The sequence below is a fragment of the Erinaceus europaeus genome, chromosome 18 (genome assembly GCF_950295315.1).
Source record: "Erinaceus europaeus chromosome 18, mEriEur2.1, whole genome shotgun sequence".
Taxonomy (NCBI): domain Eukaryota; kingdom Metazoa; phylum Chordata; class Mammalia; order Eulipotyphla; family Erinaceidae; genus Erinaceus; species Erinaceus europaeus.
Genome location: NC_080179.1, coordinates 53,015,394 through 53,033,219, shown reverse-complemented (window position 1 = coordinate 53,033,219; position 17,826 = coordinate 53,015,394).

Here is a 17,826-nt window from a genome sequence, read left to right as displayed (position 1 = left end):
AGCAACTCCCCTGCAGGTGGGGAGCCCGGGGCTCGAACCAGGATCCTTACGCCGGTCCTTGCTCGACTCCCATAATTCACATTTCTTAAGCTGTTCGTATTATAAGCAAAGAGAAAGCAAGCATGTACATAAATGATTCAAAAGTGGAGCCAGTATAGCTCAGTCTTGAAGCAGGTCTCTAAAATTAACATTTCTTGACTAGGATCTAAACTAGCTGTAATGACCTGGGAATTACCTACCATGTAAACCTGTTGGAAGGTAAAGCCTCTCAAGGTAAAGACAGTTGACCAGGTTTTTAGGACATTATTGTTAGCAGTGGTATCTAATGACAGATGCCTCCGTATTAATAATGTATACTGAAATAACTAGTATGCACTGGAAGAGACAACAGCATCTTCACCTTACCAGCTCTGCAACTTTAATTTTAGGCATTTTCAAACACATGTAGATCTGAACCTAACTTTCCTCCTCTTCTTTAATGAATCCTTTTTCTCCTTAAGTCACTCATTGTTGCTTGCAGTTAAATAGCTTAATTGATAAAGACATTAGAATTAGGAAGCACAAACCCTCTGGAAAGCAGAACCACCTCATCTGATTAAGACTGAGGGTTGAAAACTGAGCTATTTTAAAGGGTTATAATACAGCTAGTCTATAATATACAGTGGCAAAACATTTTCTTAAATTATTGCCTAGAATAAAATACTCACTGAGGGGGCTAGTGGGGGGCACACTGAGTTAAGCGCACATAGTATGAAGCACTAGGACCAGCACAAGGATCCCTGTTTGAGTCTCTGGCTCCCCACCTGCAGGGGGGTTGCTTCACAAGCGGTGAAGCAGGTCTGCAGATTATCTTCCCCTTCCCTTTCAATTTCTCTCTGACCTGTCCAATAAAAAAAAAAAAAAAGGAAAAAATAGCCATTAGGAGCAGTGGATTCATAGTACGCACAGTGCCCCAATGATAACCCTAGAGACAAATAAGTAAAATTAAAATAAAATACTCATTGAAACCAAGCTTTGGAGAAACCAAACTACAATAACAGATAAACAATGAATATAGGAATACATTTTGTTTATGGAGTTGGAAAGTTAAAGAAAGATAAGTCTGAGTGTTTGTTTGTTTGTTTGTTTGTTTGTTTTTGCCTCCCGGGTTATCACTGGGGCTTGAGGGCAGCACTATGAAGCCTTGGCTCTTGATGACATTTTTTTTCTGTTTTCCATTTTATTCAATATGAAATGGTGAGGGGAAGGGAGGATAGAGAGAATGAGAGAGAGACAGGGAGACCTGCAGACCTGCCTCACCACTTGCAAAGCATCCCTACTGCAGGTAAGGAGCAGGGACCCAATCCCGGGTCCTTGCACAAGACCTTGCACTTAGTACTATGGGCACTTACTCAGTTCACCACCTCCAGGCCCCCAGTTCTTTTTCCTCCTTTTTTTTTATTAGTAATTTAATAATGATTGACAAGATTGTGGGATAAGAGGGTACAATTCCATACATTTCCCACCATCAGAGTTCCATATCCCATCCCCTCCATTGAAAGTGTCCCTATTCTTTTTAAAAATTATTTATTTATTTATTTATTCCTTTTTTTGTTGCCCTTGTTGTTTTTATTGTTGTAGTTATTATTGATGTCATTGTTGTTGGATAAGACAGAGAGAAATGGAGAGAGGAAGGGGAAGACAGAGATGGGGAGAGAAAGATATATACCTGCAGACCTGCTTCACCGCTTATGAAGCGACTCCCCTGCAGGTGGGGAGCTGGGGCCTGATCCGAACTAGGATCCTTACACCAGTCCTTGTGCTTTGTGCCACCTGTGCTTAACCCGCTATGCTACCGGGAAGTTTCCCTATTCTATATCCCTCTAGGAGTATGGACCAAAGATCTTTATGGCAAGCAGAAGGTGGAAGGTCTGGCTTCTGTAATTGCTTCTTCACTGAACATAGGTGTTGGCAAGTCTATTATATATATCCCTAGCCTGTTTCTGTCTTTCTCTAGTGGGGTAGGGCTCTGGGGAAGTGAAGTTCCAGAACACATTAGTGAGGTCATATTCCCAGGGAAGTTAGGCTGGTGTCATGTGGCATCTGCAACTTGGTGGCTAAAAAGCATTAATATGTAGAGCAGAACAAATTGTTTGATAATCAGGAACCTAAAGGCAAGAGAATAGCAGATGAAATTTGTTGGAAGAGGCTGGGAGGTCTACTTTAGCTATATTCCAAGGGACCCATGACTTTACTAATTGTTGCTTGAGTCTGACAGGTTGCTTGAGTCTGACAGGTCTGACATGCAGGTGGGCTAGGAGTATTGCCTGGGAAGATGGTGTCAGAGTTGAGTATAGGAGCAGGAAGTTGAATCAGGGCAGAGAAAAGCTCCCAAATATGGGAAAAGTATATAAATGTCATTAACTGTAAACCCCATCAATCTGACCCAGGGCCCATGTCTATTCCTATTTATCACAGGAGCCTGTGTAACTTCTGCATCCCTGTCAATCTGAGCTCACATTCCATGGTCATGGCTAGTAACATTCTAGGCTGCACTCATTTCAGGACCAGTCTTCCTCAAATGGTAGAGTATGTTGACCCAGACTCCATTCAGACATGGGGAAATTTCTACACTGTTGTTCTATAGTGAGGATTGACACCCAGTTCTAACTCCTTTAAATTATTATTATTATTATTATTATTATTATTATTATTTAATTTCTACCAGGGCTATAGCAAGGGATGGGTGCCCCCACTTCTGGTAGCCATTTTCCCCTTTATTTTCTTTCTTTCTTTCACAGGACAAAGATAAATTAAGAAGGGAAGGAGAGAGAGAGAGAGAGAGAGAGAGAGAGAGAGAGAGACCTGCAGCACTGAAGCCACCCCACCCCCTGCAGGTGGAAACCAGGAGGTGAGACTGAGACTGGACCCTTATGCATGCTGTATGCTCAACTGGATGCACCACCACTTGTCATCCTGAGTTCTTTCAAAATCCTAATTTCTTAATAAAAGCACTTCTAGACCTGGGATACTCAGTGACTTCTAAAACACAGAGATAAGCTTCTAGCAGATGCAAGATTAAGTGAAAAATAAAAACAAAGTTTTGCCTTATGGGTTGCAGAATTATAGTCAGTTAAATCCATAGACTTAGCACTCTCTTAGCTGAAACCAGGGGTGTTGATAAGAACAGAGTATAGCCCTGAGGATTGAATGGAGAGACATGGGAGAATTCAAATGTCCTAATGAACCCCATGCTTCCCTTGTCAAATGAACACAGTCAGGAGGTTTCTGCTGCCATGGTTGAGATCTTCGGACCTACCCCTAGGATGTTACACTGAAAATTCACATCTTCATTTTTGTCACTATACAGTCTTTTACATTTTTTTAAAAAATTTCATTAGTGATTTAATAATGATTTACAAAACTATAAAATAACAGGGGTATAATTCCACACCATTCCTACCACCAGAGTTCTGTGTCCCCATTCCCTACATTGGAAACTACAGTAGTTCTCTCAAGGTCACAGACATGGGTTGACGATTATTTCTATAACTATCTATATTTATATATATTTGCCATTTGTTCTAGGGTCCTGCCTATTCTTCCTTTCTAAGTCTTCTTTAAGTATCATGTTGGAGTTGGAGTTCAGAGCCCTCTGGTCATCTTCCCCCCCCCCCCATCATTTCTACCCGACTGGGACTATGGACCAAAATTATTTTTGGGGTGCAGAAGGTAGAAGTTCTGACTTCCGTAATTGCTTCTCTGCTGGACATGGGCATTGGCAGGTCGATCCATACTCACAGCTTGTCTCTATCTTTCCCTAGTGGGGTAGAGCTCTAGAGAGATGAGGGTCCAGGGCACACTGGTGAGGTCATCTACCCAAGGAAGTCAGGATGGTATCATAGTAGCATCTGCAACTTGGTAAGTGAAAGGTGGTAAGATATAAAGCAGGCCAAAGTGGTGCTATGGGAGATACTAGTCAGTCTTCATATATTGTTGTCCCAACATATCTGCCCTACAGTTATAAGAGTCCCAATTTGCTGACTTAGAAAAAAAAGGACAAAACGTTTAATAAACAGGAACCATAAAGTAGGGATATAATAGATGAGAATATGGATCTTAGGGTGGAAAGAATCAAGGAAGTCTATTTTAGGTATGTTCCTAGGGGGCCATGGCTTTAGTAATTTTTGCTTGTGATTGATAACTAACATGCAGGTGGACTAAAGATATTTTTTGTGAAGATGGTGTCATTGTTAGGAATAGGGCTAGAAAGCTGGATTAGGGCAAAGAGTAGCTCCCAAACTAGAAGAAAGTATCTAAGTACAACTAACTGTTTACCTCACCGATCTGACCCAGAGCCCATATATATATTCACATTTTGCACAAGAGTTTGTGTAATTTCTGAGTCATTGTCAGTCTGAGTTCACAGTCTGCCGGTCCCTGTTCGGGCCCCAGATGCCGGGCTAGTTTCGCGAGTGGGAGACAGACTCATGGCTGAGCTGGGAAGCAGTGAAAACTTTATTCATTAGAAAATCCTGCCCTTTATATCTCCTGAGGCGGAAGAGGAAGTACGTAGGATAGGGGGTGGGGAGAAGGAAAAAGCTCAAGTGAAAGTATCAAGCTTCCATCTAAGCAGTGGGGATTAAACCAATGCCCTGTAGGCAGGGTGAGTCTCAGGTAAAGCAGTGATTATGTAAATAGATCACAGCATTAAACAATGTAAAATGAACCTAAGAACCTAACGTGATGATCAAAACAGAAGGGGTCTTATAAGCAGAATTTGAAGCATACCAACAACAGTCCATGGTCAGAGCTGGGAACATTCTAGGTTTCATTCATTTCAAGTCCAGTCTTCCTGGGGTAGCAGACTATGATGACCCAGCCTTCCTTTAGAGAGTGGGGCAGTATTTAATACTTTATAGTGAGGGCAAAATCCTGGAGAGGTCCACAGAGGGCTTATGGTGACATTCCTGATGGAAGTGACCAGTGATGGTGGAGAGAGGGATCTATTAGAGGTCTAGGCCCATCATAACTATGTAGGAATCTAAGGGTTCAGTACTTTAGTGTCTCTAGCTCTGTCTGTCTCTTTGTTTTTCTATGTGAATTAAAATGCACTCTGGGAGTTGTAAAATCATGTATACATGAAGCCCTGGCTCTGGGAGGAAAAATGCCCTCCAGGTATTATACTTTGACTTTTTCCTAATTTTACAAATTCTGCAAATTTCTGAAGTGTTGATGTTGTACTAGTTCAACAGTCTTCATTACATATTTTTGCTATTGTTGCTGCCATTGTTGGTGTGTGTGTGTGTGTGTGTGTGAGATGTGTGATGACAGCTGTGTGCTGTCTTTCCAACTCCAGTTTCAATCGTTTGGTGTCATCAGGTTGATGGTAACAAGATATGCTGGGAGTGTTTGCAGCATAGAAATCGCTTGATTCGCTGTGCTACCACACGACCCCCTGGGGGTTGTATTGTTATGTGGAAAACTGGGAAATGTTATACATGTACAAACTATTGTATTTACTGTTGACTGTAAATGATTAATCCCCTAATAAATAAAAAATAAAGATAATAAATTAAAAATAAATCTTTTTTTCATTTATGAATATGTACATTGGGTCATAATCAAAAATGTATTTCTTACACTGGATCATGGTCAAAAGTTCTGAAATCCATGCCTGTTATAGCAATTGAGTAATCTCCAACTCCTCACAGCACTAATAAACTATTTGTATAAAACATTTTTGCCCCTAGAAGAAGGCATGATACAGTAGCAAAGCAAATGGTGATGCTACCCAAACTAATTTGGAAATAGGCATGCCTCTATGGATGTTTCTGCCATAGGTATTCAGGTTTATGTATTTGTCTTTGTCCTTCATTCAGCTGGAAACTGGGGTATTCTAATATTTCAGACTATAAGTTCCAGTACCCATATCATAAGTATTTTACTTGCATGACTCCAAAAGATGGTGGTGAGGATCAGGCAGTGATACACCTGGCTGAATGCATACATTTCCTTGCACAAGGACTAGGGTTCAAGCCCTGGGCCCCTCCTGCAGTGGGGAAACTTTGGGAATGGGGAAACTTTGGGAGTGGGGAAACAGTACTATAGGTTCTCTCTCTCTCTCTCTCTCTCTCTCTCATTTTCCTCTCAATTTCTCTCTGTCCTATCAAATAAAAAATAATTTAATATATATTTTTAAAAGATGATGTTGGCACATGCCCCACTAGGGCCAATCTAGAGCAAATGGGGATAATGATTTGCTTTAAGCCATACTGGTAGCCACTGGCCACAGCTGGCAAGCACCTTGATATCTATCCGAGAGACCTTGTCTGTTAGTAATTCATCAACTCATCTGGGCTGGGAACAAGAGGCAAATCAAACTGGTATTGTGAGCATAACTGGAACAGCCTCTGTATTAGACAAGAATCTTACATCTATTTTATGTGTTGATCTTTATGAGAAGACTAATTTCCCATATTTTGATAAAACACACTGTATGTTTAATAATTATACTTGTGACTTTGCTTTTGTTTTACAACTTTCTGTGCATTTCAAGTCATATTTAATCTTTGGTACTGCTCCCTGCATTGAGTTTCCCAGTTTCACTGTAGCAGAAGTTTAAATAGGACACTAGATATATATTGATGTATTAACTTCCCGAACTATGTTTTACAAACCATTGCAATGCCCCTTAGTCAAAACTCATTGCCTTCTCACTCAAAATAAAATAAAATAAAATAAAAGATTTTACCCATACTCCAACCTCCAGAATCTGCATCATTTGATCTGGGCAATTGACTCTAGTTTCTATACGTAAATGGCTACACAGTTGCAGTGTCAAGTCAAGAGGTTATTTTCCTCTACAAATCAGTATCACTGAGCCCCTTTTATGGTGGATTCCAAGTCTCTTAAACCTTTCTCCACTTTGGGTCCTAATTTGTGAGAGGCCCAATGGTGCCTCCAGACTCTGTCCTTGGTTATTTCTCCAGCCTTCCTCCTCTTTCTCTAGACTCTCCTCACTCCATCCTCTTTCCTTGCAGACTAACTCCATGTCCTGATGTTGCAACCTTGTTTGCAGATGATTTTGTGTGAAGTACTGATTTCCTTTGGATCTATTAACATTGGTAGAGGGTGTCAATAGACTCTAACTTCTGGTGAAATTGAGCCTATGGCATGACTTGGTAAGAGATTAGAGGCAGAGAGAAGATGGATTTCAAGGAATTGATTCTCCTACTTGTCTGTGTTTGTTTGTCTTTCTTTCCAGAGCATTACTCAGCTCTGATTTATGGTGGTGCTGGGGACTGAACCCAAGACTTTTTTTTTAATGCTGTCTTCCCCGCCCCCCAATCCTACCTGTGCTGTGCTCTTCTACATCACTCTTCTGTTGCCACTTCCTTTCTTTCAAACCTTCAGCCTGACTCTTCAGCCTGATGGTGGCAACACCTTCTGTCACTCCACTCCCACTGCAATTTTCCTGTATGCATGCTTTTTAAAATCATTTGTTAGTGTGTGAGTGTGTGTTCAAGGAGAGGAGGGAGACACTCTGCCATTTATGGTGTTCTATTTGTTCTTGTCATTTTATTTTATTTTATTTAGTTAATTTTAGATAGAAATAGAGAGGGAGAGAGGCAAGGGAAAAGAGTGAAAGAGATCAAAGCACAACAGCTTCCTTCAACAAAGAAGACATGAAAAACTGCTCAAAGTCACTATCAAATAAATGTAAATAAAGACAACAATGAGGTTCCCCTTTACATCAGTGAGAATATCATATATTGGGAAAGTCTGAGACAACAAATGTAGGTGAAGATGTGAGGGAAAAGCCCTTCTACACTGCTGGTGGGGATGTAAATTAGTCCAACCCTTGTGGAAAATAGATTTATGATTTCTGAGAACACTAGAAATGAATCTACCCTCTGATCCAGTAATTTCTCTCACAGGGATTTATCCAAAGGAAACAGAAACATCTATCCAACTTATATTCATAGCAGCAAAATCCCTAACAGCCCAAGCTTGGAAGCAATCCAGATGTCCAGCAACATGAGTGGCTAAGAAAGTTGTAGTACATATATACAATGAATACTATTCAGCTATTAAAAATAAAGTCATCTCTTTTGCCTCATCCTGAAAAGAGTATGAAGGAATCATGTTAAGTGATATAAGCCGAAAACAGAAGGACATATACTGATCTCACTTCTAGGAAACCTAAGAAACAAGGACAGAGGGCAAGACACAGTGAAACTTGGACTGGGTCGAGTGTATTGCACCAAAGCACAGGACTGGGGGAAGGAAGAGAAGCAAAGGGGCAGAGAGCTCGCTAGGGTCCTGATGTATGCTGGTGGAAAAGGGTCTAAACTGGGGTGAATGTTCTGCAGACCCCCACTGTGGGGAGATGAGAAATTATACCCTTTTGCCAATAACTGCCCTATAATCCGTTATCCCTCCAAGAAAATGATTCAAAAATGAGAGGGGGAAAAAAAGTGTTGTTTTCCGTTGGGGTTCTGATATATATAATTAAAATTAATTGTTTTGAAACTTTTTTTATATTTTCCTTTTTGTTGCCCTTGTTTTTTATTGTTGTTGTAGTTATTGATGTCGTCGTCGTCGTCGTTGTTAGATAGTACAGAGAGAAATGGAGATGGGGAAGACAGAGAGGGAGAAAGAAAGAGACCTACAGACCTGCTTCACCACCTGTGAAGCGACTCCCCTGCAGGTGAGGAGCCAGGGTCTCCAACCGGGATCCTTAGGCGGGTCCTTGCGCTTCGCGCCACGTTGGCTTAACCCTCTGCAATAACACCGGACTCCCCAGTTAAAATTAATTTTAGGGGGGTTCGGGCGGTAGTGCAGTGGGTTATGCGCACGTGGCGCGAAGTGCAAGGACTGGTGTAAGGATCCCTGTTCCAGCCCCTGGTTCCCCACCTACAGCCTACAGAGGGGTCGCTTCACAAGCAGGTCTGCCCCCCCCCCACTGCCCCCCGTCTTCACAAGCAGGTCAGCCCCCCACCCCGTCTTCCCCTCCTCAATTTCTCTCTGTCCTATCCAACAACAACATAATCAGTGACAACAATAATAACCACAACAGTAATAAAAACAACAAGGACAACAAAAGGAGAAAAAATAGCTTCCAGGAGCAGTGGATTCCTAGTGCAGGTACTGAGCCCCAGCAATAACCCTGGAGGTAAAAAAAAAAAAAAAACAATAATTTTAGGACATTAGGTGCCATTGTGGCCTCCAGGAAGCCTTTGCTTAGACACTCATGAGTAGGACATTGGCTTAAATTATGCCACTGCACCAAGAGCCACCCTGGTCTGGCTTCTGATTTATTTCAATCTTCTCCTCACCCATTCAATGCTTGAGCCAAAAGAAATCATTTGAAATTACACAAACATGGAATATTATTTTACCCCATCATGCTTTAACCTTGTCTGGGGTACTCTTCATGTCCTATCTATTTGTATCTGCCATAGTCTTACTAATCTTTCAGGACCCAAGTCAAGTATTCTGCAAAACCCACTTCGTTGACCCCCTTCTCTCTGCACTTCTCAGGCACTTTGGAACTCTCCTCCACTTCTCCATACTAGTCAATCTGCACCTTCTACATTCTCCTGCAGTGCTTTGTCTCCATTTTTGCCCAATCCCCTGCCAACATTCCCTCACCACATATTTTTAGCTCACTAACAATAAAGACTAGATCTTATTTGATTCATGCTAGTCTATGGTTTGCATATAGCCAGCACTTGAGAAATATTGGGTTACTGAATTAACTTAATAGGATTAAACCGAGAGTCTCATTTATATTAGAGTGGTGACAAGAGTGAGGGACACTTGAAAAGGGAAGGATGAGCATTAGATCTTGATCTGTGGCCTCAGATAGACATCCTGTATTCTTTACACATATATTAAGAAGGGAGAGAAAGTAAAAAGCTTCATCATTAATATCTTGGTAGCAAACTGGGTCATTCTAAAGCTGGAGGTATTCAAATTGGTCTTTTCTCTAGGGAAGCAGACTACATAAATTAATACACGGAACATGGCATGAAGAGCCCGAAGGTTTTAATAAATAAAGAGATGCACAGGGCCAAACAAGAACACAACACTACCAAATGTCCCCACATCTCAGTTACAAAACAATGTTTCCTGGGCCAGAGCCAGAAAGCAGCTCAGAGGACATTAAACAGTGTGTGTGTGTGTGTGTGTGTGTGTGTGTGTGTGTGTGTGTGTGTGTGTGTTCTCCTGTTGTGATCCTCTTTGACTGAAGAGACAACTTGGGCTTCTCCTAAGAACAGAATAAACTCCTTCAGACTTGCTCCAGACTCCTCTTTGACTCAAGCTGAAAGCAAAGACTACTTCTGGATCCTTCCTCTCTGTACTGCTCTCTCTTCTGTGACTTCTCCATTTATTTAAGACAAAAACAACTACAACAAAACAAACAGAAAAAAAAAACAGTTGATGCTAATGTTTTGTCTAGTATGGTGGGGCCTTTATTAATAAGATTTGGTTTACAGAGAAAAAGAGAGTAATTCTTAGAATAAATGCACCCAATCCCATCATAGACAATCAGAAAATGCAATCAGATAATCTAAGAAGCTTTATTGTTGAGTCTCCTGTTTTATAGTTGATAAAATTTTCTCATGGTTGGAGTGGAAGGACAAAGTTGGTTTAGGATTTCATAATAGTGTCTAATTATACTTTAATTTATTTTATTTTTGGGCCACTGCTAAGCCTTTCACCATTCCAGGCTGACTTTTTCAGCTAGAAAGAGAGAAACAGTGAAAAACACAATACCAAAGCTTCCTCCAATGAAATTGGGTGCTGGATTTGAAGCTGGGTTGCATGTAATATCCACATAAGTTACTTTGCTGGCCTTATCATGCTTTTATATATTCAAAATTCTTGTTCTTGGAAGCACTTCTAACTTTTAATCATTGATGAAAGGTGCAATGCCTTTATCCCTAGTAGTAGAAATAAAACTTAACTTTTACAAACTCATACTGTCTTACACACATCCCGGGCTCTCCCATGACTGGTTGTCTTTTCCTTCTAGGCACATTAAACAATTAGACATCTCTACATCATGGTTATTAGGGACCACAAAATTAATTTTGCCATTGGGCTTTGTGTAGAAGTAGCTTGTGTCGGTTCTGGGTCCAGAGATGAGATGCCCAGTGTGAGATCAATAACAGGCTTTTCTGGCTGAGGAGACCATTAATCAACCCTCCAAGTTTAGACCTTGAGGGAACTATTTTGGAACCTGTATTAACATGTGTGGGTCTGTAATGTGTGAGAAAATTTTATTGGGTGAAATCTCTGCAACTTGGGGGTTGTTGTCTTTTACCCCCCTGTTGTTTTTGTTTATTTTGTTTTACCAGAGAACTGCTCAGCTTTGAATTGTGGTAGTGCTGGGGATTGAATCTGAGAACTCAGAACCTCTGGCTTAAAGTCATTTGTGTAACCATTAGGCTATCTCTCCAGCCTGAGGTTGTTGTTTACTGAAGCATAAACTCACTCTGCCTAGGTAAACATGGCATGATGAATATAAACATGGCATGATGAATAGTGTACATTAATTTATTGTTAGGTTTAAATGGTTATAGCAGTTCTTTCCTTGAATCAAAAGATTTTATTTTAAGAAATATATTTTATTTATTTATTTATTTATTTATTTATTTATGTATTGGATAGAGACAAGGAGATATAGAGAAGGGAGGGGGAGATAGAGAGAGAGAGAGAGACACCTACAGCACTTTTTCATCACTTGTGAAGCTCCCTCTCTGCAAGTGTGGACTTTGGGCTTGAACCTGGGTCCTTACACACTGTAACATGTGCATTCAACCAGATGTGCCCCATCCCTGGCCCCTCTAGCATCAAATTTTGCTATCAATTTGTATAAATATATTAGATAAAGACCATCTGATTCTGTACTATATATTCTAGTGCTAGTAGAGGATCTGAAGATGCCATTTGAATAGTGAAGAAAATGTGTTATGGTAGAAGGAGATGATTCCCCACTGACAGAAAAATTATGGAAAACTCAATGCTAAATGAATAATAATTGAGTCCCTTTTATATACTAAACATTAAAACAGGAAGACATATGGGGAAAGTCAGGTCTAGAATTTTATAGAAGGGAGCTCATCATTTACTATCTGCCTAAAATGGGATGGGAAAAAAGGTAGGAGTGGAATCTACTCTCATTTATTATCTCCATATATTTTGCATTGGTATAGCCTATGATTGTTTTTATCCCCTCTAGGGTTATCACTGGGGCTCAGTGCTGGCACTACGAATATAAAACTCCTGGCAGCAATTTTTTCCATTTTATTGGATAAGACAGAGAGAAACTGAGAGAGGAGGGGAGGCAGAGAGGAGGAGAGAAGGACAGACACCTGGAGACCTGCTTCACTGCTTGTGAAGTGATTCTCCTGCAGGTGGGTCCTTACTCTTATATTATGTGTGCTTAGCCAAGTGCACCACCTCTCTGTCCCCTTGCTTACGACTTTTAGAATTTGAAGTTGAAAATCACTTTAGAACTAAATCAGAAGCCTCAGTCCTCTATTTTCTGTTATTTGAGAGAGGATGGCACTAGCATTGTTATTTTGAAAAAGCCCTGATCCAGTAATAAAACTCTTCTATTGAATGTGTCACTCTGGGTAAAATATTTAATCTCTCTATACCTAATCCAACATCTTTACTTTTTATTTATTTATTTATTTTTGCCTCCAGGGTTATCACTGGAGCTCTGTACCAGCACTATGAATCCACTGCTCCTGGAGGCTATTTTTCCCATTTTGTTGTGTCCGGGGAAATTGTGAGGAGCCTCACAAAGCACCCTGCATTCCTGATACTATGGCCTATCTACATAATCATTGTTTTGCCTGAAAGATCCTCACCATTCCATTCCTTTGATTTATTTTCTTTCTACCCTCAGTACCCTCCCTGCCTGCAGGGTATTATTTATCCTACTAGTTAAAACCCTCACAATAGTTGCTAAGGAAGTTCTTACCTTTCCAGTGCCTTTTGCCTTTCTCTGCCCCTTTCCTAGCCATTTCCTTTTCTGACTTGCCACTTCCGGGTCTGCCCTTTAAATGCCTTGGCTCTCTGATCAATAAAGATGTTGCATTGCCTCACTGCCATGAGCTTGGTTCATGAGTCATCTCCCTCGCATCACTGAGTGAGTAGCAGCCCAGGCTGGCTCCGGTCCTGTTCTCTCCAACCCAGAGAGTACACGCCCAGGAAGAGGCACCCCCATGTTAGCCCAGCATTGTTGCCCTTGTTGTTTCCCTTGTTGTGGTTGTTATTGTTGTTGTTATTTTTGTTATATTTGTTCCCTCAAAACATCTGATGGTAAGGGATTACGATTTTAAATAACTCTAGGGAACTTTGTTCTCCCTGCCCCTACAATTGGAAGAAGCCAAGATCCCATGTCAGAGATAAATTGTGTACATTTATGTATTGAAGACACTGAAAAGTTTCATACAAAGGAATTTGTTTGGAGTGCTGGGAGATAGCACAGTGGGTTGGGTGCACATGGCAAAAAGCACAAGGGCCTGAGTAAGGATCCTGGTTTGAGCCCCTGGCTCCCCACCTGCAGGGGGGTCAGGCTGTGAAGCAGGTCTACAGGTATATTTCTCTCCTCCTTTCTGTCTTCCCCTCCTCTCTCAATTTCTCTCTGTCCTATCCAACAACAACAACAGCTATGACAACAATAACAACTACAACAAGCACAACAACAAAGGCAACAAAATGGGAAAAATGATCTCCAAGAGCAGTGGATTCGTAGTGCAGGCACCAAGCCCCAGTGATAACCCTGGAGGCAAAACTAAATAAATATCTGAGTTATAGTTGATTTTGTCATTACTGATGATAAGTTTAAAAAAAGAATTTGTATTGCTTTTTTTTTTCTTTATTGAGGAATTAATGTTTTACATTCAACAGTAAATACAATAGTTTGTACATGCATAACATTCCCCAGTTTCCCACTTAACAATACAACCCCCACTATGTCATTTATCATCCTTCATGGATCTGTATTCTCCCCACCCCAGAGTCTTTTACTTTGGTGCAATACGCCAATTCCATTTCAGGTTCTACTTGTGTTTTCTTTTCTGATCTTGTTTTTCAACTTTTGCCTGAGAGTGAGATCATCCCATATTCATCCTTCTGTTTCTGACTTATTTCACTCAACATGAAGTTTTCAAGGTCCATCCAAGATCGGCTGAAAACAGTGAAGTCACCATTTTTTACAGCTGAGCAGTATTCCATTGTGTATATATACCACAACTTGCTCAGCCACTCATCTGTTGTTGGACACCTGGGTTGCTTCCAGGTTTTGGCTATTACAAATTGTGCTGCCAAGAACATATGTGTACACAGATCTTTTTGGATGCATGTGTTGGATTCCTTAGGATATATCCCCAGGAGAGGAATTGCAGGATCATAGGGTAGGTGCCTTCTGAGAGTTCTCCAGACTGTTCTCCACAGAGGTTGGACCAATTGACATTCCCACCAGCAGTTCAGGAGGGTTCCTTTGACCCCACAACCTCTCCAGCATTTGCTGCTGTTATCTTTTCTGATGTATGACATTCTCACAGGAGTGAAGTGATATCTCATTGTTGTCTTGATTTGCATTTCTCTGACAATCAGAGACTTGGAGCATTTTTTCATGTGTTTCTCGGCCTTTTGGATCTCTTCTGTGGTGAATATTCTGTCCAAGTCCTCCCCCATTTTTGGATGGGGTTATTTGTTGTCTTGTTGTTGAGTTTGGCAAGCTCTTTATATATGTTGGTTATTAAACTCTTATCTGATGTATGGCATGTAAAGATCTTCTCCCATTCTGTGAGGGGTCTCTTGGTTTGGGTAGTGGTTTCTTTTGCTGTGAAGAAGCTTTTTAATTTGATGTAGTCCCATAGGTTTATACTTGCTTTAGTCTTCTTTGTAATTGGATTTGTTTCATTGAAAATGTCTTTACAATGTATGCGGAAAAGAGCTCTGCCAATATTTTCCTCCAAGTATTTGATAGTTTGTGGTCTAACATCCAAGTCCTTGATCCACTTGGAATTTACTTCTGTATTTGGTGAAATACAGTGATTCAGTTTCATTCTTCTGCATGTTTCAACCCATTGTTTCCAACACCATTTGTTGAAGAGACTCTGCTTTCCCCATGTAATAGTCTGGGCCCCTTTGTCAAAGATTAGATGTCCATAGGTGTGGGGCCTCATTTCTGGGCTCTCAATTCTATTCCACTGGTCAGTGTGTCTATTCATGTTCCAGTACCAAGCAGTTTTGATGACAGTGGCCCTATAATACAGTTTGAGATCTGGGAGTGTGATGCTTCCGATTCTGTTCTTTTTTCTCAAGATTGTTTTGGCAATTCTAGGTCATTTCTGGTTCCAGATAAACATTTGTAGCATTTTTTCTATTCTCCTAAAAAATGTGCTTGGGATCTTGATGGGGATAGCATTAAATTTGTAGATGGCTCTGGGTAGTATATTCATTTTGATGATGTTAATTCTTCCAACCCATGAACATGGAATATCTTTCCACTTCTTTGTGTCTTTTTCAGTTTCTTTGAGTAGTGACTCATAATTTTCAGAAATTTGTATTGCTTGATCCAGTATTTTAAAAATTTATTTAATGCAGATTTACCCCTTCCCATCAATAAAAAAAGTGTATGTCTATTACCTAGAACCAATATATTGTTTGAAATACTCCTTTGAAAATGCTGATCACTAATCTTCATGATTCTGTAAGATGATTTTCCTTTATTTTTCTATTTATTTCTCATTGTGTCAGCAGCAAATTATTTCTCCAACTTTTCTATGAAGAATAACATGCAAATGACATAGATCAGGATATAAGAGCAACAGAATTGGCATTACCTGAGAACCTGTTGGAAAGGCACATTCTTGAGCTCCAGAGAAGATCTACAAAGTCAGAAACTCTGAGATGAATTCCAGTAATTTTGGTTTGAATGAGCCTATCCAGGCAAGCTTGAGAACCACTGTTGTGGGGAGGGCATGTGCTGAGGTAAGATGCTATGGACAACATTATACATGGAAGACCTGAAGATGGATGTTCTAGGTGGAGATTATGATGCTTCTAGTGACCCTAACTAAAGCAAAGCCATGGGTGTGCTGGGAACAGAAGCTGTGTCCTATCTTGTGTTGGAAATGCCATATTGTGTAAATGGAGATTGAATACAAATTTACAAATTGTTGTGTCCTAAAGCTTGGGTATGAAAGGTGGAAAGAATGCTAGAAGTTCATCAGAGCAGTTTATTTTGGAGTAAGGTTTAAATGTGTTCACAAGTTTAGACAAACAATACAATGGGAGCAAAGCTTAAAAGTTTGAGAAGTAGAATGTATAGGAGAGAAAAGTAATTCTGATAAAACAGATTTATGAGTAAAACCTTAGTTGCCAGGTCCAAGAGAGCTTATTTAGCAGGATGCACACCCAATTTTGAGCCCTGGTGCCATATGGGAGTGCCATGGCACTGGAGGAAGCTAGGGAAACTCCAAATACTGTAGCATGTCTCCCCCTTTTCTTACTTCTATGTGTCATTCTGTCTCTGTCTCTCTGTTTCTCTGTCCGAATGAAAAAGTGGGTGTTGGGATATTGTACAGTTGTGGTTGAGTTAGGCAGAACCCACAAACCACCGTATTTCCATGAGAGTGTTATTATTTACATATCAATCTTCTGCCTTGTTTTAAAAATGACTCCTCCTCCACCACATTACTTACCCCCTCAGGGTATTGCCCATTCCTGTGAGCTAAAAAACTATAGCAACCATTGCTATGGAAGCTGTCTACCTTCCCAGAGTGCCTTGTTTTCTCCACCCCCTTTCCTAGCCAATTCTGTCCCGACTTGCCACTTCCGGAATTCTCCTATAAAAGTCACTCCTGTTTCCACTCTCTCTCTCTTTTTCTTCCAAGTCCCAGCCTGGAGAAGGGCTGGCATGCATAGTGGGAGGTGGCCATTTTGCTAGCTCCACATGACCTGAACCCACTGTGCTCACACCTGACTCTTGGGCATCTGCATGAATAAAGATTTGCGTTCCTGCTCCACCACAAGTTCCTGGTCTCTTCTCTCTCCTGCAATGCAACCCAACAAGTGGGTCTCTTCTCTCTCCTGCAATGCAACCCAACAAGTGGGAGCTGGGAGGAGTGAAATCAATGCATGGCTCTGGGAAAAAAAATAATCTAAACACTGAAGAATATATTGACAGAGACAAGATGTCTGGAAAAGCCCTGTAAGGACATATTAATCACTAAGGTTCAAGTCAGCATTGGAAAAGTATCTGGGTCTGAGAATCTTAGAGATTCAGGACTGGTCTGCACACATGCAAAATAACCATTTAAACTTAGGACAAAGAACTGAGTCCTCAATTACTTGGATATACCAATTAAAATGGGTTTCCTTTATTTAATGAGTTTCATTGCTCAAATTAAAACATTTGCTTTCCACCTCATTGATTTTTTTTATCTTTAAACACAGATCTCACTTCAGTGGCATAGAAACTCTAAGTTCATAAATCACCATGGAAGTCTGGATTCCTGGTGTGAGAGAGAGACTTATAAAGTGAACTGACTCCTGCCATTCTTCTGGGTAGGAAGGTCTGTGTATGCTTACCTACAGAAGTAATTCAACTGAACTTCTGCAAGAGATTTGCTTAAGCCAACACTCACCTTTAAGCATGTGAAACGTTAAATGCTGAGCTTGATACCAATATCTCTGTGACTATATATCTTCTGAGTATTATCAGAAAATATAGCACAATTGACAATTTCAGAATCCTCCATGTTAAAACAAAATAAGTAAATTCATTGAGAAAACAGTTTATTAATGTGA